The 6,000-nt window shown below is 36.6% G+C and overlaps 1 protein-coding gene across 1 annotated transcript in view; it reads right to left on the bottom strand.

The window, feature by feature from the left end:
• Window positions 1-491: 491 nt before the first annotated feature.
• The window catches only part of LOC150106277 (cGMP-specific 3',5'-cyclic phosphodiesterase-like), a 474,780-nt gene continuing 469,271 nt past the window's right edge, over window positions 492-6,000 (bottom strand). Inside the window, exon 21 of the mRNA XM_090392969.1 lies at window positions 492-677. The gene's annotated coding sequence lies outside the window, so the exon portion shown is untranslated. The remainder of the gene's footprint in view (window positions 678-6,000) is intronic.

The following is a 6,000-nucleotide window of genomic DNA, read 5'->3' as shown; positions in this document are numbered from 1 at the left end:
TGTGGTTGTTTGATTTGTAATTCATCTGTAGCAATTCCAAAAAAAGGTAATATTGAGAGACATTTTTGATCGCTACATGCAAAATATGATGAAGATTTTCTCCAAAATTCCGAAATATGTAAATCAAAAATTATAAATTTAAAGGCAGGACTTTCTGGACAACAAAATATGATTTCGAAAGTAATAAATAAACCAACATCAGTCACTATCGCATCTTTGAAAGTGTCATTTATTAGCAAAAGCAAAAAAGCCTTTTACTGATGGAGAGTTAATAAAAGAATCGTTTCTTGCAGTAGCAGAATCTTTATTTTCTTATTTTAAAAATAAAAATGAAATCATTTCGAATATTAAAGATTTACAACTTTCCAGAACAACGGTTATGAGAAGAGATGAAATTTTAAGTGCCCATCTGAATACTCAGTTAATGTCAGACATTCACCGGTGTGTTGCATTTTCATTACAATTTGATGAATCAAACAACTTCACTGATATTGCTCAGTTAATGGTATTTATTCGCATGGTATTTCAAGATTATTCAAGTAAAGAAGAACATTTGAAAATTATACAATTATTGGGAAGGACTAGGGGAGAAGACATTTTTTCGGCATTTGATGAATTTGTGAAACAACACGAACTTCCACTTTTTAAACTTGTGTCTATTACCACTGATGGTGCTCCTGCAATGATAGGTAATAAATCAGGCTTCATTTCATTATGTAAAAACGACAAATATCCAGATTTTTTAACGTACCACTGTATTATTCACCAACAAGTATTGTATAGTAAAAGATTAAACACAAAATATGTTTTGGATATTACATTTAAAATTGTAAATTCTGTTCGAGGAAAAGCCCTGCAACAGCGGTTATTTAAATTACAGGCAGATGATGATAGGAAACTTTTGTTGTACAATAAAGTTCGCTAGCTCAGCAGAAGTCAATTTTTAGAAAGATTTCTTGTATTAATTAACAATATAAAAAATTTTCTTGATGAAAAAGGAGATATTTATCCACAATTGAGTGATGATAAAAGATGGTTGTTACACTTATCATTTTGAATAGATTTCTGTACAAAATTAAGCAATTTAAATTTAGAGTTACAAGGTAGAGATAAAAATTTAATTGACATGTTCAATAAAAACTTTCCAACAATACTTACTTTTATTAAAGAAAAATATAAATGACTGTGAATTTAGACATCTCCCATATATTTATTAAAATTTTTTGAACAAAATCAAGAAATGCTTCGCTATGATTTAAAAGAATTTATTCGTGAAATGGAATTAGTTGAGGAAGAAATAAATTCAAGATTTAAAGATTTTAATAAAACTGAAATGATTGTATCTTTTATCAGTAATCCATTTCAAGAAAACTTGAACATCACAGAAATTTCAAATAAAATTAGTGGGCTGTTTGATATAAACCAAGCTGAAGTAGAACTTGAGATAATAAACATTCAGAATAGTTTACATTTAAAATTAATAAACAATGAAGTCATTTGGAAGTATGCACATGAAAAATTCCCAATATTAACTGATATTGCGCGAAAAATTCTGTCGTGTTTCGGATCGACATACTTGTCAGAATCTGCTTTTTCAAATATGAACATCATAAAAAATCAATTAAGAAATCAAATTACAAATGATCATTTGGATGATTTTCTGCGATTGGCCACTTCTTCATATCAACTTGACTATGAAAATATTGCGAGGTCTAAACAATGCCAAATGTCTTTTATTTTTTTAATCAACCAGCATTTCCTGTAACTGGTGAGTTTGTAATCAATCTGTTGTTTTTTCTAACTTTGGTTTTCCAAAATAGAGAAATATTTTATTCCAATATGTTTGTTTTTTTTTGTTGTGTTAAAATAAAAGTGATAAATAAATTTTTAAATACACATAATTTTTAGTTCTGTGTTTTTTTTTTGGTTGTTTATTTGTGCGTAATCAGATATCAGGTTGGGGAACGCCAAATAACTTTTTATAAAAAAGTAGCTCGCGTAGTAAAAAAGGTTGAACATCACTGGTCTAGGGCATATGATTATGTGGTGTGTTATACTATCGATTGTTCAGTAAGAGTATTTGTATGCCACGAAGAGCAGGGAGAAGAAAAGCTGCCACTCTAAGCGCCATATCTTGTTTTGTACTGTTTGCTTTTTCTTAACTGATATTGTGCATTAAAAGGAACTATGTGGATTGCATTTGGTTGTTGCATGATGATCTGTGAATGCACTTGAACAATGCATACCCATTTTGCTATTCATGTATGTAGAAGTGTCATGACAAAATGTAAAATAGTTTATTTTTCAAGACTATACAATTACATCCCTTCAAAGTAATCTACTGTCATATTCTCTACCTGATTTTAAATTTGTGGGAGCTGCTGGATACCATCAGCAGGGTGTTGGCTATTGATATCAGTGATAGAGCAACCTACTGCTCGAAGAACCTCTTGCACATCACAAAACTGCAGACCTCTGTGGGGTTCTTTCATTTTGGGGCACAAGCTGAAGTCACAAGGACTCATAATCCAGTGAATACGGAGGATGTACCATTGCCAGCTGTCCAACATATCAATCAGATATTGTGCATTCGTGCAACAAACACTGTCGAAAACCCATGAAAATATATGGTCACTTTCTCCTTAAAGCTGGACAAAAAAAAAAAAAAAATGGTGCTCCAGAAATCATCGAGACAGTACTGTGTGATAACAGTTTGCCCTTAGGAACAGCATGATGAAGAATGACACCTTGAACATAAGTGACGATTAGCATGACTAACTTTGCTGGATTCCTGGCAAACATTTTTCAGACAGGGTGATGTTGGATTGTCTCTTCAGTTCAGTCACATAAACCTTGCTCAAGTTTCATTAGTGGCTATGATATGATTGCTGGCCTCCATCAGGAGGCCAGCAACTGTGCCAAACACTGGTGGTTTATCTAACTTTCCTGGAACAACTGGTGTACAGTCCATCGCTGATCAACTGTGAGGAGTCCCTGAACAAGCTCAGGGAATTGAAATGCAGGACTTCCTGCATGGCAATTATCATCCAGGTGATCTCGTCTTGTATGAAATGCACTGACCCATTTTGTGACAGTCTGGTATGTAGGGCACTGTTGCCACAGGCTTCCTTAAGGCCACAATAACAGCTGCTTACAGTTTTACCTCGTGCAAACTGGACCTAGATCCAGAATTGTTGTTCTAATCTTGTGAACATATCTCAGAGTTGCACACTGAGACATTGACTCTAACCACTTCTCCATACAAGGACACTTGTTAGAATGCACTCTGTCACCTTTTGGTTGTGTATAGTGCATACAACTAGCACCTCTATCTGTCAAGAGTAAAATTTGAGTTACCAACTACATCTCCCGACAGTCTTGCCACTACTTTTACTTTTGTAGGCAACTCTTCAAGTGAGTTGCAGAAAGTGTGCATAATAATTAAAAAGGATCGATTGAAGGGTACATTTTTCAGTGATATGGAAGTTAGAGCCTAGAGACTATGCAAGTGATTACTATTTCTATTTACAAACATGTTCAAGTCTTTTTGGAAAACTCAAAACAGGTTAGGTTTGGGTAATAAAATACCCAAACCTCATTATACACTGCTTGGAAAGAATTCACCGGACACCATCATGTGAGGAACGAACAGTCATAGGCCCACCTTAATAAGAGGTAGCACCTTCTTTCACAGCAATCCTATCCTACTGGGCATACTTTCCACAAGCATATAATAGTGATCAATGGGAATTTTGGACCATTCTTCCTGTAGGCATGTAATGAAGTCCTGGGCTATTGTGGGACAGGCAGCCCTTGGCCTCACTCAACGCTCCAGTTCATCCAACAGATGATCAATAGGGTTGAGATCAATGCTCTGTGGAGGCCAGTCAAGTTTAGTGACGTTCATGTCTACAAACCACACAGTTACAGCAGCAGTCTTATGACTCGATGCATTGTGTTGAAAGAGACAATAGTCACGTCTGTAGAAATTCCACCAAAGTAGGAAGCATTGCATTGTTCAGCGTTCATGGCACCACAAAACAGAGGTCAGAGGTTAAACAACAATAAACAGGACCATACCATCAACCGCCATCTTTGAATTTCATAGTTGGAGTTATGGACTCTGGTAACATGTTCAGTAGGCATCTGCCACACTAATCCATCTGCTCAGTACAGGTTGTAGCATTATTCATCACTCCATAACACAGCTTTCCAAGGTTCTGTGTCTCATTGTACATGCTCTTTGCACTACTGGAGATAACACTGCATGTTGGTTTGGGTAATGCGAGGCTTGCATATTGCAATCCTACCATGAAAATCTATGTTGTGAGCCTCAGTTCACAGATTCATGTTCAACTCTATGCCCTAACTCCGCATTCCATGTGCTGGCTGACAAATGGCAATTTTTCCATATTATCCTTCATAGCACTCTGCAGTCATGTTTGGTGAGTGTAATGGGTCATCCACTGAGGAACCTTGCAGTTGACTCCCTGTACTTCCACTGATTGTTGACTTTGAATGATCCAATTTGCCAAATAGATAAGTTTGTATCATGGTATCCTCTCACAATGCCTCTTTCAAACTCTATCAGTTCCCTTCTTGCAACCATTTCACTGGACACAGTTGCAGTAAATTGGGAGAATCATGACTTTTTTTTAATTCTGTTCCTTTTGCACACACACACATAGCATGTTGGTGCTATGTGTGGGCAAGAGGAACAGAAGAAAGGAGGAATCTGTTCACATTTTGCTTGAATAGCTGAGGGTTGTAGTCTTTTGAGAAGGCAGAGTGGGGAAGACTGTTTCAAAGAAAAAAAAAGAAGATGGAATAAAAGAGGAAGCAGTGAAGTTGGTTTGGTGAGTTTAAAGATGGACTGTAAAAGGTGTTGGTTAGCAGTGGCTCTTGTTTTAATGAATTTAGAAGACCAATAGCATCCAATTCAGCAGAGCAACATTCATGAAAGTTTCTGTTAGATGATGAACACAAGGCAGAAACTGAACATCTGTGAAAAGGGAATCATTAATTATCTGGATTGCCCTCTTCTGGATAGAAGAGGGCAATCCAGCTGTGCAGGTCAGTCCAAGAAGAAGAATGTAATCATGTTTGGATATCTCAGTATTATTGAAGGTAAGGGGGAAGGATGCGAGCTCTTTCTTGCAAGAGATCAGACAGGACTGAGTTTTGGTGGCATTGAAGTTCGCAAGGTTGTCCTTGTCCCATTGGTATATTGCTAGGAGATCAGAGTTCAGATCACTGGTCATGGTAGATCTTGAGGATTCTAATACTTGAGCACCACAAGGTTTGCCAAATAAAAAAGAGTAATAAAGTATACTATCATTGACAAAGCTATGGATAGGATTGAAAATTTATGAGAGCATGTCATTTATATCCAAGAGGAAGAGAGTGGGTGAAGGAACAGAACCCTGTGGTACTCCTGCATTGGTGGTGAAATCAGAGGACAGAAAACTGTCTACCATGCCATGACGCCTAGTGAATAACCAGCGAGAAAATTGGCAATCCAGTTGTAGAGTGTGGAAGGCAGACCATAGGATGGCAGTTTGTTAAGTAGGTTCCTGTGCCAAACCCGATCAAATGTCTTTGAAATGTTGAGGGCAACCACATAAGTTTCTCCAAATTATTCCATGGCTTGATTCCAGAAGTGGGTGGTGAAAACAAGATCAGCTGTAAATTGTGAGTGACAGAATCCATACTGCTGGTCACTTAGTTGGTTGTTTATCTCCATAATTGTAGAGAGAACGGAATTAGAGCAATCAGACAGTAGTTCGCTGGTTGACTTATCACCTTTGGGATGGGCTGGATGTGGACCTGTTTCCATGTTGCAAGATAGATGCTTGCTGAATAGGATAGATTGATAAGGTGATACAAGATAGGTGTTAATTCTGAAGCACAATTTTTTAACACAACAGGCTGAAAACATATCAGGGCCAAATGCTTTGTTTGTGCTCAAGTTATTAATGATTTTTTGGATTTCTTTTTGGC

Source organism: Typopeltis vanoorti, chromosome 5 (assembly GCF_054136105.1).
Source record: "Typopeltis vanoorti isolate ZY-2024b chromosome 5, IOZ_Tvanoo_1.0, whole genome shotgun sequence".
NCBI classification, from domain to species: domain Eukaryota; kingdom Metazoa; phylum Arthropoda; class Arachnida; order Uropygi; family Thelyphonidae; genus Typopeltis; species Typopeltis vanoorti.
The sequence above is the reverse complement of the archived record's forward strand: the minus strand, read 5'-3'. Positions and strand labels throughout refer to the sequence as shown.